Source organism: Oncorhynchus nerka, unplaced genomic scaffold (genome assembly GCF_034236695.1).
Source record: "Oncorhynchus nerka isolate Pitt River unplaced genomic scaffold, Oner_Uvic_2.0 unplaced_scaffold_1261, whole genome shotgun sequence".
Taxonomy (NCBI): Eukaryota; Metazoa; Chordata; class Actinopteri; order Salmoniformes; family Salmonidae; genus Oncorhynchus; species Oncorhynchus nerka.
The window spans coordinates 67,367-93,667 of NW_027040080.1; the positions used below are offsets into that span (position 1 = coordinate 67,367).

At 43.9% G+C, this 26,301-nt stretch overlaps 1 long non-coding RNA gene across 1 annotated transcript; it reads right to left on the reverse strand.

The window, feature by feature from the left end:
- Window positions 1-8,442: 8,442 nt before the first annotated feature.
- LOC135569012 (uncharacterized) lies at window positions 8,443-9,593 on the reverse strand. Its single transcript, XR_010462800.1, has 4 exons — window positions 9,485-9,593; window positions 9,245-9,335; window positions 9,062-9,157; window positions 8,443-8,803 (listed from the first exon to the last, which is right to left on the reverse strand). It is a non-coding gene; the product is annotated as an uncharacterized LOC135569012 (long non-coding RNA).
- Between the last annotated feature and the right edge of the window lie 16,708 nt (window positions 9,594-26,301).

Consider the following 26,301-nt stretch of genomic DNA (forward strand, 5'->3'; position numbering starts at 1 on the left):
GAAAAAGTACACAGATTAATAAAGTGGAAAGAACCAATATCGCCAGCACCACTATTTGGAATAACCAAACCTTAACTCGAGTGTTTAATGACATCACCGTTCCTTCCTGGTTCCAAAGTGGCATCTGTCCTCTGACGGATCTCTACTGTCATTCATTCAATTACAAGAAAGACTTGGATTATCCAAAGCCGATTTCTTTAAGTTCTTATAACTCAGAAATCTTTTTGAATCGTTTCAACAGAATATGGACAAACCGAAGGCATCTGGCATAGAGAAATACTGAATGAAGCTGCTGCGCTAAAGAAGTTGATTGCCATGTTAAATAAAGTGTTGATTGAAACTCTACCTGGTGTTTCAGAACCCATTATGAAAAAATATCTAAAGGAAGAAATTGAGGAGAACCATTGGTCACAGATATGTGAAAATGCTCGTACCTGTTCCTACAACCTAAGGTGCTATTTTAATTTAAGATAATTTATTGGACTTACTACACTCTTGCCAAAATGCATGTAATGCACCCAGAAATGTCACATCTCTGTTGGAGATGCAAAAAGCACAAAGGAACCCTATTTCATATGCTGTGGTCCTGCAACAAACTGACACCATTTTGTGATAATGTCTGTGCTATCATTTCATTTCGAGTTTCTTGACCATTTCACTGAAGACGAAAAAGAAGAAGAAGAAGAAGAAGAAGAAGAAGAGGGTGTCTTGTTGGTCAATAGGCCAAGTAAAATAAAAGTATTCACATACGTTATATTTGAGTGTCTGTGAAAATGGAGACACAGAAGTTAACTGAAAAAGTTATACATAGCAACTTTCATGTGACTGAGAGACTCCTTATCAACACGGCAATCCCGTGCTCTCTCTATTGTCAGTGTAACATCATAATGATTCGTGTTGCGAATGTCTATTTCCTCAATTACTTTTGCAGAAACGGTGTATCATCTATTTTGTTGGAAATTACTATTTTTCAAAGGAAATGGGAGTGAGCTTGGTCAGGAAATCTTAGGATCCCGGATTCTGGGATTCATCCCTAGCGCGTATAGAGTTATGTATGCTGTCATGTTGCCTTGTAATTCAGCAGGATGCCACTGAGTAAACAGTCCTTGGAATGATTGAAAATCGCCTTAGAAAGTATTTATGTTTAACTTGCAGTATCGGTATTATCTGATGTATGATGCAAATTCAATACCTGGCCTAGAGCGTGTTCTGGCCCCAACAACCTGGTGTAACTGTAATGTAAGGCAACACTGTGCCAACATACACAGATATCATTCATTAGTTCCCAGTAAACCAAAAACCTGTTAAGTTAAAATAAATAAATGAATTAACTTCACCACTGTCTTTATCTACCATGTTCCTAGCATATAATGGGCCTTTGAAGACCACAACACTCCATGACCACAGCCTCTGTTATCACATTAAAGAACACAAGACTATAAGGTCTTTCCCATGATAATGTTATGATCGAGATGGATTCTGCATAACAAAATGTCTAAATGTCGTGCTCCAGGCTAGGCGTAACTTTCATTTCAGGCTAACCAGGTTGGCTTACTGGGAACTTCTAATATTGGTTTATCTTGGCTGAGAACATGCTCTAGGCCAGGTATAGATGATTTTCAAGGTTGTAAGAGTTGTGACAAAGGCACCTTTTCTGGTGGGCGTTCCTCTTCATCTGCCTCATTAGCACCTGTGCCTCTCGTTCCAAATATGCGTTCAACAGGCGAATGTGGTATATCTGCTGAGGGCGCTGTCGTCCTGGCTGACTAGTTGACTTGCTCTGTTACCACACATGGGCCCTGCCACTGAGTCCGGGTCCTGTGTTCCAGAGTGGGGATGAGGTGGAGTACCTTATCTCCTGGGCGGAACTGTCACGACTGGGCCCTTCTATTGTACGACCAGGCTTGAGTTTCCCTCACCACCGGTTTCCCTCACCACCGGCCATGTCGCTGCCATTCAGTCCTTCATGAATGTGACGTGTTCAATGAGGGAACGGTACAGGCGGGGTTGTTTCTCCCAGGCCTCCTTGGTCAAGTCAAGGGCCACATATAGAGCAGCTCGAAAGGCGAGAAGCCAGTGGACGCCTAGGGGACATCCCAGAGCACGAACATGAGGAGGGGCAACAACATTTCCCAATTCGTCCCATCCCGGTCCCACACTCTGTGAAGCATGCTATTGATGATTCGATTATAATCACAGCCGCATATATACCCCCAAGCAGACACATCGACGGCCCTGAACGAACTTTATTTGACTCTATGTCAACTGGAAACCACATATCCTGAGGCGGCATTCATTGAAGCTGGGGATTTTAACAAGTCTAATCTGAAAACAAGACTTCCTAAATTCTATCAGCATATTGATTGTGCTACCAGGGCTGGTAAAACCCTGGATCATTGTTATTCTAACTTCCGCAACGCATATAAGGCCCACCCCACACTCCTTTTGGAAAAGCTGACCACGACTCCATTTTGTTGCTCCCAGCCTATAGACAGACTAAAACAGGAAGCTCCCGCGCTTAGGTCTGTTCAACGCTAGAATACTTGTTGGTAATTACTGCATTGTAGGAACTAGAAGCACGAGCATTTCGCTACACTCGCATTAACATCTGCTAACCATGTGTATGTGACAAATAACATTTGATTTGATTTGTCTAGGGTCTCCTGTTGGGTCGATGACGCAGTCCGTTAGCTGGCGTAGCAACTCTTCGCTCATGCCTGTCAGTGGGTGTAGTGGGCTTCTGTTAGAGAAGAAGAATCACAGCCACCGAAAAGGGGATTGATTGTGGTCTAGCCTCAAGGTGCTTGCATTCTCCACCAGTTGTGACGGATCAGCTAGTCCGAAACACCCCAACACAGGCGGGAGCCATGAAATGAACAGGCCAGAGGCAGTGATTGTGGTTCCTGTTTCTGTCAAAATTGCTCAAGCTCAATACCCTTTGCGTGGTGGTCATTGATGGACAGAAATATTCAAAACTTGTCTCTGATTTTCATGCAAATTTAAGTCAGGACTTGTCAGGCTGGATCACTCAAGAACACTCAAGACCCCTTGGAAAGGAATTCTGGTGTCTTTGAGGTAATAAAAATGTGTTATCCCACTGAAAATACAACTGTATCCCATTCGCCATGTTTGTGTCTGTACATGTTGCCACTGAGGAATGAAGTAACTTGGTGGAAAATATTCTTAAGGGTTTTTCTACATAAAAGATCATACACAATTATTGCGTGGTCATCCCTGATGTTTTCCTCCGCTTTCATATATCTCTCAGACAGTCTTAAACGATTACAGCCAGATCACAGACATGGGTATAAGACAATGGGTGTTGTTTTGTGAATATTACAGTATTTTTAAGTAGGCAATCAGCAGTAGAAACAATAACAAAGTGTATTCCCAGCCCCTGTTTCAGTAACAATTGAGGGATCAAATAAAATATTATTGTATTTGTCAAATGTTTTATAAACAACAGGTGTAGACTATCAGTGAAACGCTTACTAACGGTACTTCCCAACAATGCAAAAAGAAAGAAAACAGAGAAATAATTGAAAATTAAACATGTAATAATAAAAGTAATAATAAATACACAATGAGTAACGATAACTTGGCTATATTCACTGGGTACCGGATCCGAGTCGATGTGCAGGGGTAATTGAGGTAGATACTGTATGTACATTTTATTTTTTATTTTTTTATTTCACCTTGTATCCAAGATGGCGTAGCAGTAAGTCGTCCTGTCGTGTCGTGTCCCTTGTATATATCGTTTCTTTTTCGTTTTTTTACATATTTTTCTTCGCATATCTCTTTAAAAACATTTTGCTAAACCTAAGCTTCCAAATACTCTCCTGCAACCCGCCTCACCCAATGTAGCTATTTTTCCTAAAGTATTTATATTTACTTCGGAACCGGAACCCCTCAACTGAAGCTAGCCAGCTAACCACCAGCTATGCTAGCGGTCTTCAGCTAACCGGTCATCAGCTAACCTTCAACCAGAGCATAACGGACCTATTTATTTTTCATCCCCGGATTCCCACCGCAAACGGAACATTTTTCAGCTGGATCTTCACAACTAGCTATCTAGCTAAACCGCAACCCCGGATGATTACTCCTGGCTAGCGTTTCCACCCACTTAGCTTGCCCGGCCAGTGCACCTGTGCTACCACCGTAGCATACTCCTGGGCTACAATACCCGGGCCCACGACCGGTCTATCGATGTCACCGCATGAAGAGGAATAAACAGACTCACCCCATCGCGACGTCCCCCAAAGGCTAACTCTCTAGCCCTCGTTATCTCCCTGCTTGCTAATTCGGCCTGCTAACTGCTAGCTTGTCTAGCTCCGGTCCGCTAACTGCTACCTTGTTTAGCCCGGGCCTACGAACTGTTAGCTTGTTAGCACAGGCCTGCTAACCGTCTGAATCGCCGCGTCCCAAACACTCACTGGACCCATATTTACTTTCTATCTCTTTTTGATTTTTAATTTGTTTATACCTTCCGGAAACCTGCCTCACCCAATGTGATACGGAATCGCTATTATTTTTTTATTTTTTTAGAACACACTCAAGAACCTCCAGAAGCTAACCAGCTAACTAGCTACAAGCTATTTAGTCATTGTTAGTATTTTTTTAACCTGGATAACACTCGCCAGTCCAGCTTCCCTGCCCCATCCACCGCTGCCCCCTGGACACTGATCTCTTGGCTACATAGCTGATGCACGCTGGACTGTCCATTAATCACGGTACTCCATTCTGCTTGTTTATGTTTTATCTGTTGGCCCCGTTGCCTAGTCAACGCCATTTTACCTGCTGTTGTTGTGCTAGCTGATTAGCTGTTGTTATCTCACCTACTGTTTTAGCTAGCTTTCCCAATTCAACACCTGTGATTACTGTATGTCTCTCTCAAATGTCAATATGCCTTGTATACTGTTGTTCAGGTTAGTTATCATTGTTTTAGTTCACAATGGAGCCCCTAGTTCCACTCTTCATACCCCTGATAACTCCTTTGTCCCACCTCCCACACATGCGGTGACCTCACCCATTACAACCTGCATGTCCAGAGATACAACCTCTCTCATCATCACCCAGTGCCTGGGCTTACCTCCGCTGTACCCGCACCCCACCATACCCCTGTCTGCGCATTATGCCCTGAATATATTCTACCATGCCCAGAAACCTGCTCCTCTTATTCTCTGTCCCCAACGCTCTAGGCAACCAGTTTTGATAGCCTTTAGCCGCACCCTCATACTACTCCTTCTCTGTTCCGCGGGTGATGTGGAGGTAAACCCAGGCCCTGTATGTCCCCAGGCACCCTCATTTGTTGACTTCTGTGATCGAAAAAGCCTTGGTTTCATGCATGTCAACATCAGAAGCCTCCTCCCTAAGTTTGTTTTACTCACTGCTTTAGCACACTCTGCTAACCCTGATGTCCTTGCTGTGTCTGAATCCTGGCTCAGGAAGGCCACCAAAAAAATTCAGAGATTTCCATACCCAACTATAACATCTTCCGTCAAGATAGAACTGCCAAAGGGGAGGAGTTGCAGTCTACTGCAGAGATAGCCTGCAAAGTAATGTCATACTTTCCAGGTCCATACCCAAACAGTTCGAACTACTAATTTTGAAAATTACTCTCTCCAGAAATAAGTCTCTCACTGTTGCCGCCTGCTACCGACCCCCCTCAGCTCCCAGCTGTGCCCTGGACACCATTTGTGAATTGATCGCCCCCCATCTAGCTTCAGAGTTTGTTCTGTTAGGTGACCTAAACTGGGATATGCTTAACACCCCGGCAGTCCTACAATCTAAGCTAGATGCCCTCAATCTCACACAAATCATTAAGGAACCCACCAGGTACAACCCTAACTCTGTAAACAAGGGCACCCTCATAGACGTCATCCTGACCAACTGGCCCTCCAAATACACCTCCGCTGTCTTCAACCAGGATCTCAGCGATCACTGCCTCATTGCCTGTATCCGCTACGGAGCCGCAGTCAAACGACCACCCCTCATCACTGTCAAACGCTCCCTAAAACACTTCTGTGAGCAGGCCTTCCTAATCGACCTGGCCCGGGTATCCTGGAAGGACATTGACCTCATCCCGTCAGCTGAGGATGCCTGGTCATTCTTTAAAAGTAACTTCCTCTCCATTTTAGATAAGCATGCTCCGTTCAAAAAATGCAGAACTAAGAACAGATACAGCCCTTGGTTCACTCCAGACCTGACTGCCCTCGACCAGCACAAAAACATCCTGTGGCGGACTGCAATAGCATCGAATAGTCCCTGTGATATGCAACTGTTCAGGGAAGTCAGGAACCAATACACGCAGTCAGTCAGGAAAGCTAAGGCCAGCTTCTTCAGGCAGAAGTTTGCATCCTGTAGCTCCAACTCCAAAAAGTTCTGAGACACTGTGAAGTCCATGGAGAACAAGAGCACCTCCTCCCAGCTGCCCACTGCACTGAGGCTAGGTAACACGGTCACCACCGATAAATCCATGATTATCGAAAACTTCAATAAGCATTTCTCAACGGCTGGCCATGCCTTCCGCCTGGCTACTCCAACCTCGGCCAACAGCGAGCCTGGCAGTCTCTATGGGGGTGCCACAGGGTTCAATTCTCGGGCCGACTCTTTTCTCTGTATATATCAATGATGTTGCTCTTGCTGCGGGCGATTCCCTGATCCACCTCTACGCAGACGACACCATTCTATATACTTTCGGCCCGTCATTGGACACTGTGCTATCTAACCTCCAAACGAGCTTCAATGCCATACAACACTCCTTCCGTGGCCTCCAACTGCTCTTAAACGCTAGTAAAACCAAATGCATGCTTTTCAACCGATCGCTACCTGCACCCGCATGCCCGACTAGCATCACCACCCTGGATGGTTCCGACCTTGAATATGTGGACATCTATAAGTACCTAGGTGTCTGGCTAGACTGCAAACTCTCCTTCCAGACTCATATCAAACATCTCCAATCGAAAATCAAATCAAGAGTCGGCTTTCTATTCCGCAACAAAGCCTCCTTCACTCACGTCGCCAAGCTTACCCTAGTAAAACTGACTATCCTACCGATCCTCGACTTCGGCGATGTCATCTACAAAATGGCTTCCAACACTCTACTCAGCAAACTGGATGCAGTCTATCACAGTGCCATCCGTTTTGTCACTAAAGCACCTTATACCACCCACCACTGCGACTTGTATGCTCTAGTCGGCTGGCCCTCGCTACATATTCGTCGCCAGACCCACTGGCTCCAGGTCATCTACAAGTCCATGCTAGGTAAAGCTCCGCCTTATCTCAGTTCACTGGTCACGATGGCAACACCCATCCGTAGCACGCGCTCCAGCAGGTGTATCTCACTGATCATCCCTAAAGCCAACACCTCATTTGGCCGCCTTTCGTTCCAGTACTCTGCTGCCTGTGACTGGAACAAATTGCAAAAATCGCTGAAGTTGGAGTCTTTTATCTCCCTCACCAACTTCAAACATCAGCTATCTGAGCAGCTAACCGATCGCTGCAGCTGTACATAGTCTATTGGTAAATAGCCCACCCATTTTCACCTACCTCATCCCCATACTGTTTTTATTTATTTACTTTTCTGCTCTTTTGCACACCAATATCTCTACCTGTACATGACCATCTGATCATTTATCACTCCAGTGTTAATCTGCAAAATTGTAATTATTCGCCTACCTCATGCCTTTTGCACACATTGTATATAGACTCCCCATGTGTAACCCATGTGTAACTCCATGTGTAACTCTGTGTTGTCTGTTCACACTGCTATGCTTTATCTTGGCCAGGTCGCAGTTGCAAATGAGAACTTGTTCTCAACTAGCCTACCTGGTTAAATAAAGGTGAAATAAAAAATAAAAAAATTTAACCAGGTAGGCCAGTTGAGAACAAGTACTCATTTACAACCTCGACCTGGCCAAGATAAAGCAAACCAGACAACAATCAACAACACAGAGTTACATATGGAATAAACAAACGTATCCAGAAAGACTCTGAAATCACTGCCAACTGTGATTCCAACATTTGTTGTGAATACTTATGTAAATTAGATATTTCTGTATTTCATTTTCAATAAATGAGCAAAAATACCTATAAACATGTTTTCACTTTGTCATTGTGGGGGTAATGTGTGTAGATAAGTGACAAATGTTTTTTTCCCCATTTTGAATTCAGGATGTAGCTTATTAGAAGATCCAGGATATGTTTCTGCTGTTATCAAGCTCATTCTCAAGACGGTACATCTAGTGTGTGTGTGTGGATATGTGTACTACTATTACTGCTCAATCTGATGTAATTTGCTCTGCATCTGTATTATGGTCAAGTTCACGTTGTTCATACTGAATAGAAACACGAAATAAAACAATATTATGAAACATGTATGATGTAATTGAAACACTGCTAAACATATAAGATTAATAAAAAACGACTAAACATGTCTTATGCTTGATAGTTTATTGGAGGATCACAATATGACAAGTCAACCATACAACCATACAATTATTTATCCACTAACTTGACCAATCAACTATCATGTGTCAGGACATGTTTATGGATAAAACATATATTCTTCAGAATGTTGATGAGTTCTTCTCAGTACCAAAGTACCAATTAACTGTATTACTGTTATTTGTTTTGACAATCATTGATGGATGGATGTTGGAATGATTCACTGAGGTAATGTTAGTGATGACTTCAGAGGTGATAGTTGATTCCATATGGAGACTGAAAATGATCCTTGGCATCCCCATGCTGGTCGCTTCTCACCCAATAAGGTCCTTGGCTACGTTCCAAAGCTCGCCCCAAACTGTCGAATACAGTTTAAATCATCATTGTGGAAAATACCTTTTTTTAAAGCTAAACATTTGAAAATGACTCCAACATTTTTAAAACATATCACAATTATAAGTGACTACCTTTTAAACTTACTGTTGTAAGACCAGTATAGATAGATAGATAGATAGATAGATAGATAGATAGATAGATAGATAGATAGATAGATAGATAGATAGATAGATAGATAGATAGATAGATAGATAGATAGATAGATAGATAGATAGCTCACATGGTGCTTCATCTTCTGAGGGGCTGGTCTTCAGAGTAGCCAACTTTGCCAAAAAGGCAGCCTTTCCATCTTTTACATCATCCTCCTGCAGGAGAGCTGAGGAAGAAAGATTTTTAATTTGACTAGATTTTATCAGATTAAACCCGGGCAGTAAAGTAGTACACATTTACAAACAAGACATACCTTCCTCAGAGTTATCTTCATTGAGGGAGCTTGCTAACAGGACACCCACTAGAGCGAACAGCAGTAACATACTCTGGATCTTCATCCTTTACTAAAGCACATAGAGCACAACTTGTTAACACACACACACACAGACGTCCACCTACACCTCTCCATCCATTCCTACCTGTCCACTTGTATACACCTGCCCACTTCTATATACACCTTTGCAAAGAAGATTCTCAGTGAAAACAAACATACCTCTTTCAGTTGGACGATGCTGTCTGATTGATGGCTGTTTATCTGGATGATGTCTTCTGGATGTCAGTAGTAGTGTGGTGTCTCTCTGCCCTCTGCAGCCCTGTTTTATACTCTTTCTGCAGATACTGTACCTGCCCCACCCACCCATCCACACCTCTCACAGCCGATTAACAACCAAAATGACATTACAGCCATGGCGGTAACCGCAGTCATGCACAGCCTGAAGTTTATGACCTCCCTCCAGGCAAAACGTCTGTCAATATTATGGTTTCCTAGTTATTTCATCTGAATCTGTGACCTGGAGCTTGGATAGACTTGAATTTATAAATGGTGGTAGCACTTTATTTTAAGGCTGTATCCATAATCCATTCATAACACATTTATGAATCCAATCATTACACCTTTTATTTATTTTATTGAAACTTTATTTAACCAGGTTAGTCTCGTTAAAATAGAAATCTCATATTCAAGAGAGACCTGGAACAAGACAGCAGCGTCAAATCATATTGTATTTGTTACATAGGCCGAAAACAACAGGTGTAGGTAGACCTTACAGTGAAATGCTTACTTACGAGCCCTTAACCAACAATGTCATTTTAAGAAAAATAAGTGTTAAGAAAGTATTTACAATAAAGAAATGGATGTAAAAAAATGACAAAAAACAAAAAGAGGAAGACGAAAAATAGATAACTAACAAATAATTAAGGAGTATCAATAAAAAAAAAACAGCTAGGGTGGCTGGAATCTTTGGAAATCTTTCGAGCCTTCCTCTGACACCGCCTGGTATAGATGTCCTGGATGGCTGGAAGCTTGGCCCCAGTGATGTACTGGGCTGTATGCACTACCCCTGTAGCAACTTGTGGTCGGAGGCCTAGCAGTTGTCATACCAGGCGGTGATGCAACCAATCGCAGTTGCCATACCAGGCAGTGATACAACCAATCAGGATGTTCTCGATGGTGCAGCTGTTTCACTTTTTGAGGATCTGAGGACCCATGCCAAATCTTTTCATTCTCCTGAAGGGGAATAGGCATTGTTGTGCCCTCTTCACGAATGTCTTGTTGTGTTTGGACCATAGTTTGTTGGTGATGTGGACACCAAGGAACTTGAAGCTCTCAACCTGCTCCACTACAGCCCTGTCGATGAGAATGTGGGCGTGCTCGGCCCTCCTTTTCCTGTAGTCCACAATCTTCTCCTTTGTCTTGATCACGTTGAGGTAGATGTTGTTATCCTGGCCCCATACTGCCAGGTTATGACCTCCTCCCATAGGCTGTCTCATCGTTGTCGGTGATCAGGCCTACCAATGTTGTGTCATCGGCAAATTTAATGATGGTGTTGGAGTCGTGCTTGGCCATGCAATCATGGGTGAACAGGGAGTACAGGAGAGAACTGAGCACTTACCCCTGAGGGGCCCCCGTGTTGAGGATCAACGTGGCAGATGTGTTGTTACCTACCCTTACCACCTAGGGGCGGCCCGTCAGGAAGCCTATGATCCAGTTTCATAGGGAGGTGTTTAGTCCCAGGGACCTTAACTTAGTGATGAGCTTTGAGGGCACTATGGTGTTGAACGCTGAGCTGTAGTCAATGAATAGCATTCTCACGTAGGTGTTCCTTTTGTCCAGATGGGAAAGGGCAGTGTGGAGTGCAATAGAGATTGCATCATCTGAGGATCTATTGAGGCAGTATGCAAATTGGAGTGGGTCTAGGGTTTCTGGGATAATGGTGTTGATGTGAGCCATGACCAGCCTTTCAAAGCACTTCATGGCTACAAATGTGAGTGCTACGGGTCGGTAGTCATTTTGTCAGGTTACCTTGGTGTTCTTGGGCACAGTTATGGCTGTCTGCTTGAAACATGTTGGTATTACAGACTCGGTCATGGACAGGTTGAAAATGTCAGTGAAGACACTTGCCAGCTGGTCAGCACACGCTCGGAGTACACGTCCTGGTAATCCACCTGTTTCAAGGTCTTACTCACATCCGCTATGAGAGAGCGTAATCACAGTCGTCCGGAACATGCTCTCATGCATGCTTCAGTGTTGCTTGACTCGAAGCGAGCATAGAAGTAATTTAGCTCGTCTGGTAGGCTCAAACCCATCAGTTTCAGACAAACAGCCCCATGACATGAACCAGACGAAGATATATCTATATAAAAAGCTGCACGTCAGTAATGTACATGTACACAACACAGGTCAGAAAAAAACTGAATGCAATACGTCAAAAGACAGGCTCACTATGGTATCAAAATGCTTCAGGTAAAACAACATGTCACGAATCCAGTTTCCTGAGTCTGTTTTTTGCCTGTGTTCTGTCCTGGAGTGTTTTTTCCGGCGTCCTGGAACGCACCCTGTCTGGTTGCCGGGCAATGTAGCCAGTTGGGAGTTCTGATTACCTGCACCTGTATCCCATCAGCTATCTGCACACCTGGTCCTGATCATCATCTCTCCTCTTCATAAGCCCGGACCTGACATCCTTTCCCTGGCTGATCGTTAGCCATGAACAGTATCTTGTGCCATAGTATCAGCCTCAAGTTGGATAGAATTAGTTTTGTTGTTTTTTACGTATTGCTTGCCTTAAACTTACCTCTGTTTGTTCTGTCTTCAGTTACTCACCCGGATCATTTACCCCATTCCCGCCTGGTCGGAGGAGGATTCCGCTACCCCATTGGATCCACCTATTTACTCCCATCAACTCACCACCGCTGCCCGCTACGCCACCTGGATATATCTACCCATTCACATTCACTTGTAAATAAATAGTCACCTTCTTCCTACTCTCCTTGTCCTGGTCTGCTTCTGGGTTCGATTTTGAAAGAACGTGACACAACATCCTTACCTAAGTAAGGCAACGCCGACTAGTGACATCGATAACAACTAGAAACAACTAAATGTCTCAACTTGTTCATCTATTTGTGCTTTGAACTTCTCTAGGGACACCAGACCCTGGAGTTTTAGGTTGGCTTAGAGGGAATTCCAATGCAAGGGGACTGATTAGTGAAAATACTTCCAAGCTCTCTACATTTGTTCAGGACTGTTAGCTTAAAACAAGATTGGTATCTGAGCTTGTAAGTGTTTTAATTTTGGGCTAATAGAGAACAGATAAAATTACAGTTTTTCTAAAATGGCTTTCTATATAAGAATGTACCAGTGTTATAGCCTGTGTGTTGCTAGCTATGTCCACCCGACAGCAATGTAGACATTACATGATACAGTAAAGAGCCTTCAGTGTATTTATTGAGGCTTGACCGTAAATAGTATTACTATAGTCCAACACAGATGGAAAAGTACAATCAATCATATATTTTATGGTGGCAAAGGAAGAACAAAATTGTGCCCGTAGTAAAGCCCAATACGCAGCCTGCTTTTACCAACAAGGTTCTCTACATGGGGTGTGAAGCTCAACTTCTCATCCACCTGATCTCCCAAATAATTTAATGTTATTTCTTGTTCTATGAAATGTCCAACCCGAGGTAGTAATGACTTGGTTTCAGAGTGTTTGGCTTTGGAAAATACTAAAGGAAGAAATTGAGGAGAACCATTTGTCACAGATATGTGAAAATGCTCTTACCTGTTCCTACAACCTAAGGTGCTATTTTAATTTAAGATAATTTATTGGACTTACTACACTCTTGCCAAAATGCATGTAATGCACCCAGAAATGTCACATCTCTGTTGGAGATGCAGAAAGCACAAAGGAACCCTATTTCATATGCTGTGGTCCTGCAACAAACTGACACCATTTTGTGATAATGTCTGTGCTATCATTTCATTTTGTCTAACAATTTATATTCATCCATCTCCATGATTATGTATGTTGAGAAATGTAAATACTTGAGATCAATTTCAGAGAAAGATGTGTTATCTAAGCCTAATTGCTGCACAAATGTATAACCATCAATTGGAAAGCCTCGTATTTCCCTCAATAACAAACTGGAGTAGAGAACAATCTAGATACATCCCTTTATGGTATTTTATAAAGTAAAAAAATAAATGGAGTTGGATTTGAATTTGGAGGACACATGTTGATCGCCTTGGAGAACATTTTGTATAGTGAGTGTTTTGTTTTTTTGTACTGTGTTGTTTGTGAAGTAGAAAAACCATCAAACAGAAATGTGAAAAGCACATACCAAGAAAGAATTCCAAAAATACTAAATTGAGTCAGAATATTATTTTATTTTAACTCACTGTTCAACTCACTGTTAATCCATTGTTCAGGATGTGGATACAGACGACTGACATTTCGATGACAAGCTGATGATTCCGCAGAGTTTCTTGACCATTTCACTGAAGACGAAAAAGAAGAAGAGGGTGTCTTGTTGGTCAATAGGCCAAGTAAAATAAAAGTATTCACATACGTTATATTTGAGTGTCTGTGAAAATGGAGACACAGAAGTTAACTGAAAAAGTTATACATAGCAACTTTCATGTGACTGAGAGACTCCTTATCAACACGGCAATCCCGTGCTCTCTCTATTGTCAGTGTAACATCATAATGATTCGTGTTGCGAATGTCTATTTCCTCAATTACTTTTGCAGAAATGGTGTATCATCTATTTTGTTGGAAATTACTATTTTTCAAAGGAAATGGGAGTGAGCTTGGTCAGGAAATCTTAGGATCCCGGATTCTGGGATTCATCCCTAGCGCGTATAGAGTTATGTATGCTGTCATGTTGCCTTGTAATTCAGCAGGATGCCACTGAGTAAACAGTCCTTGGAATGATTGAAAATCGCCTTAGAAAGTATTTATGTTTAACTTGCAGTATCGGTATTATCTGATGTGTGATGCAAATTCAATACCTGGCCTAGAGCGTGTTCTGGCCCCAACAACCTGGTGTAACTGTAATGTAAGGCAACACTGTGTTCTGTGCCAAAATACACAGATATCATTCATTAGTTCCCAGTAAACCAAAAACCTGTTAAGTTAAAATAAATAAATGAATTAACTTCACCACTGTCTTTATTTACCATGTTCCTAGCATATAATGGGCCTTTGAAGACCACAACACTCCATGACCACAGCCTCTGTTATCACATTAAAGAACACAAGACTATAAGGTCTTTCCCATGATAATGTTATGATCGAGATGGATTCTGTCCACATCAACATGCAAAACAAAATGTCTAAATGTCGTGCTCCAGGCTAGGCGTAACTTTCATTTCAGGCTAACCAGGTTGGCTTACTGGGAACTTATAATATTGGTTTATCTTGGCTGAGAACACGCTCTAGGCCAGGTATAGATGATTTTCAAGGTTGTAACAGTGGTGACAAAAGGCACCTTTTCTGGTGGGCGTTCCTCTTCATCTGCCTCATTAGCACCTGTGCCTCTCGTTCCAAATATGCGTTCAACAGGCGAATGTGGTATATCTGCTGAGGGCGCTGTCGTCCTGGCTGACTAGTTGACCGGGGAGACTTGCTCTGTTACCACACATGGGCCCTGCCACTGAGCCCGGGTCCTGTGTTCCAGAGTGGGGATGAGGTGGAGTACCTTATCTTCTGGGCGGAACTGTCACGACTGGGCCCTTCTATTGTACAACCAGGCTTGAGTTTCCCTCACCACCGGTTTCCCTCACCACCGGTTTCCCTCACCACCGGCCATGTCGCTGCCATTCAGTCCTTCATGAATGTGACGTGTTCAATGAGGGAACGGTACAGGCGGGGTTGTTTCTCCCAGGCCTCCTTGGTCAAGTCAAGGGCCACATATAGAGCAGCTCGAAAGGCGAGAAGCCAGTGGACGCCTAGGGGACATCCCAGAGCACGAACATGAGGAGGGGCAACAACATATCCCAATTCGTCCCATCCCGGTCCACCACTCTGTGAAGCATGCTATTGATGGTTTTATTCAGGCATTGACACAGCCCATCCGTCTGGAGGTGGTACACACGGGTCCTTATTTGTTTGACCCGATATAACTGACACAGGTCCTTCAAGAGTCTGGACATGAATGGTGTGCCCTGGTTGGTCATGGATTGTGGCCAGGAGTCCCACTCGGGATGACATGAGATACAGCTCTTTCGCAATGGCTTTCGTTGCCATCAACCTCAGGGGAATAGCCTCTGGGAACTTCGTTGCAAAGTCCACCACCACCAAGATTAACTCATGTCCATGCCACCAGGTCCATGGCTATGCGTTCAAACGGGGTCTCTATAATTGGGAAAGGGATAAGAGGGTTATGGTATATTCGCTTAGGAGCAGTATGTTGGCAGGTGTCACAAGATTTGCAATACTTTGTGACAGATTGAGTAATCCTCAGCCAATAGAAACGCCCTCGCATCCATTCGATGGTCTTCTCCCTAGCGAGGTGACCCCCAGTAAATATGTATGGGCCATGTGTAACACAACATCTCTGTATGAAAGAGGCACCATTAACAGTTCCTGTTCTACCCCCTAAGATTGCCCACCTTCCGAGCCGATACTCCTCCCATCTATCCTCTTCACCTTCCGCATAGCCTACCGAAGGTCGAGGTCCCAGTGTTGGGCAGTTCCGAATTGGTCCATTAGCACTTCCGACAGGGTAAAGTTGTGCGCCTTGGAGCGAGTGAGGGTGCGCTCCTGGTCGTGGTCTGATGACTCCGTGCTAAACACCCTCCGCGTGCTGTGTCTCGATGACTCCTGAAAAACCTGGCGTAACAGCTCCATCTGGAGCTCGTCCACTTGACTCAGGACGGGGATCTGGTTAGATCCGGCTCCCTCCGGGTCGCTCTTCAACCCCCTCCAGGTGTCCTCCTCCGTGGTTTCCAGGAACAAGTGCCTCAGTCGGTCATCAGGGGAGGCTCCTTCCGCCATGTCTGACGAGGAATCCCTGTTGCCCTGCCACACCTTCTTAGCTTCATCCCGTCCCTTCCCATGCGGTGTGCACCTTTGGGTGGGCTCTGAGTGCGCCAGCGCTTGGCGATTAGGGTTGTTTGGTCTCCGTGCTCTATTGGGGCCACTCCCTCACCGTGCCTTCTTCAACAGAAACTTGAACAGGGGGCAGTCCCTCCCAAGTAGCACCGGTACGTTTCATCCTGGGTTCAGCTGATAGTGGGACTGAATCTCTGCCTTCAAACATGCGTAATCCACGGCAGCCCCTTCCTCAATGTCGTAGTACGCCGCCTGTGCTTTGCCTGTGAGCAGGGGAGCCAGGAATCCCTCCCAGTCATCCTGAGGCCATCTCTGTCCCTGTGGTGATCGTTCGAAGGTCAGAAGAAAGGCCTCCACATCGTCGTCCTCAAGCATATAAGGCCCACCCCACACTCCTTTTGGAAAAGCTGACCACGACTCCATTTTGTTGCTCCCAGCCTATAGACAGACTAAAACAGGAAGCTCCCGCACTTAGGTCTGTTCAACGCTAGAATACTTGTTGGTAATTACTGCATTGTAGGAACTAGAAGCACGAGCATTTCGCTACACTCGCATTAACATCTGCTAACCATGTGTATGTGACAAATAACATTTGATTTGATTTGTCTAGGGTCTCCTGTTGGGTCGATGACGCAGTCCGTTAGCTGGCGTAGCAACTCTTCGCTCATGCCTGTCAGTGGGTGTAATGGGCTTCTGTTAGATAAAAAGAATTACAGCCACCGAAAAGGGGATTGATTGTGGTCTAGCCTCAAGGTGCCTGCATTCTCCACCAGTTGTGACGGATCAGCTAGTCCGAAACACCCCAACACAGGCGGGAGCCATGAAATGAACAGGCCAGAGGCAGTGATTGTGGTTCCTGTTTCTGTCAAAATTGCTCAAGCTCAATACATTTGCGTGGTGGTCATTGATGGACAGAAATATTCAAAACTTGTCTCTGATTTTCATGCAAATTTAAGTCAGGACTTGTCAGGCTGGATCACTCAAGAACACTCAAGACCCCTTGGAAAGGAATTCTGGTGTCTTTGAGATAATAAAAATGTGTTATCCCACTGGAAATACAACTGTATCCCATTCGCCATGTTTGTGTCTGTACATGTTGCCACTGAGGAATGAAGTAACTTGGTGGAAAATATTCTTAAGGGTTTTTCTACATAAAAGATCATACACAATTATTGCGTGGTCATCCCTGATGTTTTCCTCCGCTTTCATATATCTCTCAGACAGTCTTAAACGATTACAGCCAGATCACAGACATGGGTATAAGACAATGGGTGTTATTTTGTGAATATTACAGTATTTTTAAGTAGGCAATCAACAGTAGAAACAATAACAAAGTGTATTCCCAGCCCCTGTTTCAGTAACAATTGAGGGATCAAATAAAATATTATTGTATTTGTCAAATGTTTTATAAACAACAGGTGTAGACTATCAGTGAAACGCTTACTAACGGTACTTCCCAACAATGCAAAAAGAAAGAAAACAGAGAAATAATTGAAAATTAAACATGTAATAATAAAAGTAATAATAAATACACAATGAGTAACGATAACTTGGCTATATTCACTGGGTCCCGGATCCGAGTCGATGTGCAGGGGTAATTGAGGTAGATACTGTATGTACATTTAATTTTTTAATTTTTTTATTTCACCTTTATTTAACCAGGTAGGCCAGTTGAGAACAAGTACTCATTTACAACCTCGACCTGGCCAAGATAAAGCAAACCAGTGCGACACAATCAACAACACAGAGTTACATATGGAATAAACAAACGTACAGTCAATAACACAATAGAAAAAAAACTATTTATACCGTGTGTGCAAATGAGGTAAGATTAGGGAGGTAATGCAATAAATAGGCCGTAGTGGCGAAGTAATTAAAATGAATCAATTAAACACCGGAGTGATAGATGTGCAGATGATGAATTTGCAAGGAGAGATACTGTGGTGCAAAGAAGCAAAACAATAATAACAATATGGGGATGAGGTAATTGGTTGGGCTATTAACAGATGGGCTATGTACAGGTGCAATGATCTGTAAGCTGCTCTGACAGCTGGTGCTTAAAGTTAGTGAGGGAGATATGAGTCTCCAGTTTAAAGTGATTTTTACAATTCGTTCCTGTCATTGCCAGCAGAGAACTGTAAGGAAAGGCGGCCAAAGAAGGAATTGGCTTTAGGGATGACCAGTGAAATATACCTGCAGGAGTACATGCTACGGGTGGGTGCTGCTATGGTAAACAGTGAGCTGAGATAATGAGGGGCTTTACCTAGCAAAGACTTATAGATTACCTAGATCCAGTGGGTTTGGCAATGATTATGAAGCGAGGGCCAGCCAACGAGAGCATACAGGTCACAGTGGTGGGTAGTATATGGGGCTTTGGTGACAAAACGGATGGCACTTCAATTTGCTGAGTTGAGTGTTAGAGGCTATTTTGTAAATGACATCGCCGAAGTCAAGGATCGGTAGGATAGTCCGTTTTAAGAAGGTATGTTTGGAAGAATGAGTGAAGGATGCTTTGTTGCGAAATAGGATGCCGATTCAAGATTTCATTTTGGATTGGAGATGCTTAATGTGAGTCTGGAAGGAGAGTTTACAGTCTAACCAGACACCTAGGTATTTGTAGTTGTCCACATATTCTAAATCAGATCCGTTCAGAGTAGTGATATGCGGGACAGAGAACGGTTGAAGGTGCGCAGGTGCGGTCAGAGATCGGTTGAAGAGCATGCATTTAGTTTTACTTGCATTTCAGAGCAGTTGGAGGCCATGGAAGGAGAGTTGTATGGCATTGAAGCTCGTCTGGAGGTTAGTTAACACAGTGTCCAAAGAAAGGCCAGAAGTATAGAGAAAAGGTGTTGTCTGCGTAGAGGTGGATCAGAGAATCACCAGCAGCAAGAGCGACATCATTGGTGTATACAGAGAAAAGTGTGGATGACGGATCACCACCTCAAGCTGAACCTCGGCAAGACGGAGCTGCTCTTCCTCCCGGGGAAGGACTGCCCGTTCCATGATCTCGCCATCACGGTTGACAACTCCATTGTGTCCTCCTCCCAGAGCGCTAAGAACCTTGGCGTGATCCTGGACAACACCCTGTCGTTCTCAACTAACATCAAGGCGGTGGCCCGTTCTTGTAGGTTCATGCTCTACAACATCCGCAGAGTACGACCCTGCCTCACACAGGAAGCAGCGCAGGTCCTAATCCAGGCACTTGTCATCTCCCGTCTGGATTACTGCAACTCGCTGTTGGCTGGGCTCCCTGCCTGTGCCATTAAACCCCTACAACTCATCCAGGACGCCGCAGCCCGTCTGGTGTTCAAACTTCCCAAGTTCTCTCACGTCACCCCGCTCCTCCGCTCTCTCCACTGGCTTCCAGTTGAAGCTCGCATCCGCTACAAGACCATGGTGCTTGCCTACGGAGCTGTGAGGGGAACGGCACCTCAGTACCTCCAGGCTCTGATCAGGCCCTACACCCAAACAAGGGCACTGCGTTCATCCACCTCTGGCCTGCTCGCCTCCCTACCACTGAGGAAGTACAGTTCCCGCGCAGCCCAGTCAAAACTGTTCGCTGCTCTGGCCCCCCAATGGTGGAACAAACTCCCTCACGACGCCAGGACAGCGGAGTCAATCACCACCTTCCGGAGACACCTGAAACCCCACCTCTTTCAGGAATACCTAGGATAGGATAAAGTAATCCTTCTCACCCACCCCCTTAAAAGATTTAGATGCACTATTGTAAAGTGGCTGTTCCACTGGATGTCTTAAGGTGAACGCACCAATTTGTAAGTCGCTCTGGATAAGAGCGTCTGCTAAATGACTTAAATGTAAATGTAAATGTAAAAAAGAGTCGACCCTAGATTTGAACCTGTGGAACCCTCAAAGAGACTGCCAGAAGTCCGGACAACAGGCCCTCTGATTTGACACACTGAACTCTGTCTGAAAAGTTGTTGGTGAATTCCAATACAAGGGGACTGATTAAAAATCCACCTCTCTAAAAACAAGTCTCTCACCGTTGCCGCCTGCTATAGACCACCCTCTGCTCCCAGCTGTGCTCTGGACACCATATGTGAACTGATTGCCCCCCATCTATCTTCAGAGCTCGTGCTGCTAGGCGACCTAAACTGGAACATGCTTAACACCCCAGCCATCCTACAATCTAAACTTGATGCCCTCAATCTCACACAAATTATCAATGAACCTACCAGGTACCCCCCCAAAGCCTTAAACACGGGCACCCTCATAGATATCATCCTAACCAACTTCCCCTCTAAATACACCTCTGCTGTCTTCAACCAAGATCTCAGCGATCACTGCCTCATTGCCTGCATCCGTAATGGGTCAGCGGTCAAACGACCTCCACTCATCACTGTAAAACGCTCCCTGAAACACTTCAGCGAGCAGGCCTTTCTAATCGACCTGGCCGGGGTGTCCTGGAAGGATATTGATCTCATCCCGTCAGTAGAGGATGCCTGGATATTTTTTAAAAATGCCTTCCTAACAATCTTAAATAAACATGCCCCATTCAAGAAAATTAGAACCAGGAACAGATATAGCCCTTGGTTCTCCCCAGACCTGACTGCCCTTAACCAACACAAAAACATCCTATGGCGTTCTGCATTAGCATCGAACAGCCCCGTGATATGCAGCTGTTCAGGGAAGCTAGAAACCGTTATACACAGGCAGTTAGAAAAGCCAAGGCTAGCTTTTTCAAGCAGAAATTTGCTTCCTGCAACACTAACTCTAAAAAGTTCTGGGACACTGTAAAGTCCATGGAGAATAAGAACACCTCCTCCCAGCTGCCCACTGCACTGAAGATAGGAAACACTGTCACCACTGATAAATCCACCATAATTGAGAATTTCAATAAGCATTTTTCTACGGCTGGCCATGCTTTCCACCTGGCAACTCCTACCCCGGTCAACAGCACTGCACCCCCAACAGCAACTCGCCCAAGCCTTCCCCATTTCTCCTTCTCCCAAATCCATTCAGCTGAAGTTCTGAAAGAGCTGAAAAATCTGGACCCCTACAAATCAGCCGGGCTAGACAATCTGGACCCTTTCTTTCTAAAATTATCTGCCGAAATTGTTGCCACCCCTATTACTAGCCTGTTCAACCTCTCTTTCGTGTCATCTGAGATTCCCAAAGATTGGAAAGCAGCTGCGGTCATCCCCCTCTTCAAAGGGGGGACACTCTTGACCCAAACTGCTACAGACCTATATCTATCCTACCATGCCTTTCTAAGGTCTTCGAAAGCCAAGTCAACAAACAGATTACCGACCATTTCGAATCTCACCATACCTTCTCTGCTATGCAATCTGGTTTCAGAGCTGGTCATGGGTGCACCTCAGCCACGCTCAAGGTCCTAAACGATATCTTAACCGCCATCGATAAGAAACATTACTGTGCAGCCGTATTCATTGATCTGGCCAAGGCTTTCGACTCTGTCAACCACCACATCCTCATCGGCAGACTCGACAGCCTTGGTTTCTCAAATGATTGCCTCGCCTGGTTCACCAACTACTTCTCTGATAGAGTTCAGTGTGTCAAATCGGAGGGTCTGCTGTCCGGACCTCTGGCAGTCTCTATGGGGGTGCCACAGGGTTCAATTCTTGGACCGACTCTCTTCTCTGTATACATCAATGAGGTCGCTCTTGCTGCTGGTGAGTCTCTGATCCACCTCTACGCAGACGACACCATTCTGTATACTTCCGGCCCTTCTTTGGACACTGTGTTAACAACCCTCCAGGCAAGCTTCAATGCCATACAACTCTCCTTCCGTGGCCTCCAATTGCTCTTAAATACAAGTAAAACTAAATGCATGCTCTTCAACCGATCGCTACCTGCACCTACCCGCCTGTCCAACATCACTACTCTGGACGGCTCTGACTTAGAATACGTGGACAACTACAAATACTTAGGTGTCTGGTTAGACTGTAAACTCTCCTTCCAGACCCATATCAAACATCTCCAATCCAAAGTTAAATCTAGAATTGGCTTCCTATTTCGCAACAAAGCATCCTTCACTCATGCTGCCAAACATACCCTTGTAAAATTGACCATCCTACCAATCCTCGACTTTGGCGATGTCATTTACAAAATAGCCTCCAATACCCTACTCAACAAATTGGATGCAGTCTATCACAGTGCTATCCGTTTTGTCACCAAAGCCCCATATACTACCCACCATTGCGACCTGTACGCTCTCGTTGGCTGGCCCTCGCTTCATACTCGTCGCCAAACCCACTGGCTCCATGTCATCTACAAGACCCTGCTAGGTAAAGTCCCCCTTATCTCAGCTCGCTGGTCACCATAGCATCTCCCACCTGTAGCACACGCTCCAGCAGGTATATCTCTCTAGTCACCCCAAAACCAATTCTTTCTTTGGCCGCCTCTCCTTCCAGTTCTCTGCTGCCAATGACTGGAACGAACTACAAAAATCTCTTAAATTGGAAACACTTATCTCCCTCACTAGCTTTAAGCACCAACTGTCAGAGCATCTTACAGATTACTGCACCTGTACATAGCCCACCTATAATTTAGCCCAAACAACTACCTCTTTCCCAACTGTATTTAATTTATTTATTTATTTTGCTCCTTTGCACCCCATTATTTTTATTTCTACTTTGCACATTCTTCCATTGCAAAACTACCATTCCAGTGTTTTACTTGCTATGTTGTATTTACTTTGCCACCATGGCCTTTTTTGCCTTTTACCTCCCTTCTCACCTAATTTGCTCACATTGTATATAGACTTTTTTTTTTTTTTTTTTTTTTTTTTTTTTTTTTTTTTACTGTATTATTGACTGTATGTTTGTTTTACTCCATGTGTAACTCTGTGTCGTTGTATGTGTCGAACTGCTTTGCTTTATCTTGGCCAGGTCGCAATTGTAAATGAGAACTTGTTCTCAACTTGCTTACCTGGTTAAATAAAGGTGAAATAAATTTAAAAAAAATCTGTATCTCATGTCATCCCGAGTGGGACTCCCGACCATCATCCATGACCGACCATGGCTCACCGTTCATGTCCAGAATGATGAAGGACCTGTGTCAGTTATTTATGATCAAACAAATGAGAACCCATGTTTATAACCACAAGACGGACGGGCTGTGTGAATGGCTGAATAAAACCATCAAAAGCATGCTACGCAGGGTGGTGGACCGGAAGAATTGGGATATGATGTAGACATTTTGTTATGCATGTTGATGTGGATATAATCCATCTCGATCATAACAGTCTTATCTGAAAGACCTTATAGTCTTGTGTTCTTTGATGTGAGGTTGTGGTCATAGAGTGTTGTGTTCTTCAAAGGCCCATTATATGCTAGGAACATGGTAAATAAAGACAGTGGTGAAGTTAATTCCTTTATTATTTAATTTAACAGGTTTTTGGTTTACTGGGAACTAATGAATGATATCTGTGTATCTTGGAACAGAACATGCTGTTGGCATGACAATACAGTTACACCAGGTTGTCCGGGCTAGAACACGCTCTAGGCCAGGTATTGAATTTGCATCATACATCAGATCCTCCATCTAACGTATATCAGCAAGTTAAACATAATTATTTTCTAAGGCAATTTACAATAATAGTTTTGTGGTCTTTAATGTAATTAATAGAAGCTGTGGCCATAGAGTGTTCTGGTCTTCAAAAACCCATTATATGCTAGTGTCATAGTCAACGAGCTCCAGAGGGAGCAGTTATGCTAGGTGTTTCAGAAGTCATCGAGAGAGTGCACCCAGAGGGGGTTTGGCACGGAGTCATGTGACTCTGACCAGGAGCGCACCCTCCCCCGCCCCAACACGCACAACTTCACCCTGTCGGATGAGCTAATGGGCCAATTCTGAACAGCTTAACACTGGGATCCTGACCCTTGGCAGTCTATGCGGAAAGTGAAGAGGATAGATGGGAGGAGTGTCAGCTCGGAAGGTGGCCAAACTTAGAGGAGTAGAGCAGGAACTGTTAATGGTGCCCCGTTCATACAGAGATGTTGTTACACATGGCCCATACATATGTACTAGGGGGTCACCTCGCCAGGGAGAAGACCACCAAACGGTTGCTGGGGCATTTCTATTGGCTGAGGATTACTCAAGATTTCGCTAAGTATTGCAAATCTTTTGATCCCTGTCAATGTACTGCTCAAAAGCGAATATACAGTAACCCTCTTATCCCTTTCCCAATTATAGAGACCCCGTTTCAGTGGATAGCCATGAACCTGGTGGGACCCCTGCCGTGTTCGGTACGAGGACATTAGTTCATCTTGGTTGTGGTGGACTATATGACGACACTCCCAGAGGCTATTCCCCTGAGGTCGATGGCAACAAAAGCCATAGCGAAAGATCTGTATCTCATGTCATCCCGAGTGGGACTCCCGACCATCATCCATGACCGACCATGGCTCACCGTTCATGTCCAGAATGATGAAGGACCTGTGTCAGTTATTTATGATCAAACAAATGAGAACCCATGTTTATAACCACAAGACGGACGGGCTGTGTGAATGGCTGAATAAAACCATCAAAAGCATGCTACGCAGGGTGGTGGACCGGAAGAATTGGGATATGATGTAGACATTTTGTTATGCATGTTGATGTGGATATAATCCATCTCGATCATAACAGTCTTATCTGAAAGACCTTATAGTCTTGTGTTCTTTGATGTGAGGTTGTGGTCATAGAGTGTTGTGTTCTTCAAAGGCCCATTATATGCTAGGAACATGGTAAATAAAGACAGTGGTGAAGTTAATTCCTTTATTATTTAATTTAACAGGTTTTTGGTTTACTGGGAACTAATGAATGATATCTGTGTATCTTGGAACAGAACATGCTGTTGGCATGACAATACAGTTACACCAGGTTGTCCGGGCTAGAACACGCTCTAGGCCAGGTATTGAATTTGCATCATACATCAGATCCTCCATCTAACGTATATCAGCAAGTTAAACATAATTATTTTCTAAGGCAATTTACAATAATAGTTTTGTGGTCTTTAATGTAATTAATAGAAGCTGTGGCCATAGAGTGTTCTGGTCTTCAAAAGCCCATTATATGCTAGTGTCATCCCCTGTTAAAACATTATTTAGAGTTATGGTTTAACTAATAATATGTGGATGTATATTTTGTATATGTTGTATACATTTAATCAGATTTGTTTATTTCCATAAACTCTACGTTTTACTACAGCAGTTGAGCCTATGTTGGTTAACTTATTATATACTGCTACTTTAAATATGTTGGGACAGTTTCTGTTCACGTGAAGAGTGCGTGCTCGGTTTGGACCAATCTATATGGACTATGATTGGTGTGCAGAGGGCTTCTCAGGTTTTTTCCATTGTTGCGGAGGAGAGAAAGAGAAAAGAGGGGGAGAGATGCTCTTGTGAAGCGGGAAGACATTTTGTGTACTAAAAATAGTTTTTTCCCCGAATTGGGTTTAACTTCTTATGGCCAGGTGGGACGGTAGCATCCCACCTGGCCAACATCCGGTGAAATTGCAGAGCGCAAAATTCAAACTACAGAATTATAAATATTTAACTTTCATAAAATCACATGTGTAATATATCAAAATAAAGTGAACTTCTTGTTAATCCACACGCTGCGTCAGATTTCAAAAAGGCTTTACTGCGAAAGCAAACAAAAGCATGAAAAACATATTTCAGCCAGGCAGGTGTGCCACGAAAGTCAGAAATAGTGATATAATAAATGCCTTACCTTGATGATCTTCTTCTGTTGGCACTCCAAAATGTCCCAGATACATCACAAATGGTCCTTTTGTTCAATAATGTCCTTTATATAAAAAAAACTCAGTTTAGCTGGCGCTCTTCAGTCAATAATCCACCCAGTTTCCCTCCATCAAAATGCATACAAAATTAATCCCAAACGTTACTAATAATCTTTTCCAAACAAGTCAAACAATGTTTATAATCAAACCTTAGGTACCCTAATACGTAAATAAATGATACAATTTAAGACGGAGAATCGTTATTGTCTTTACCGG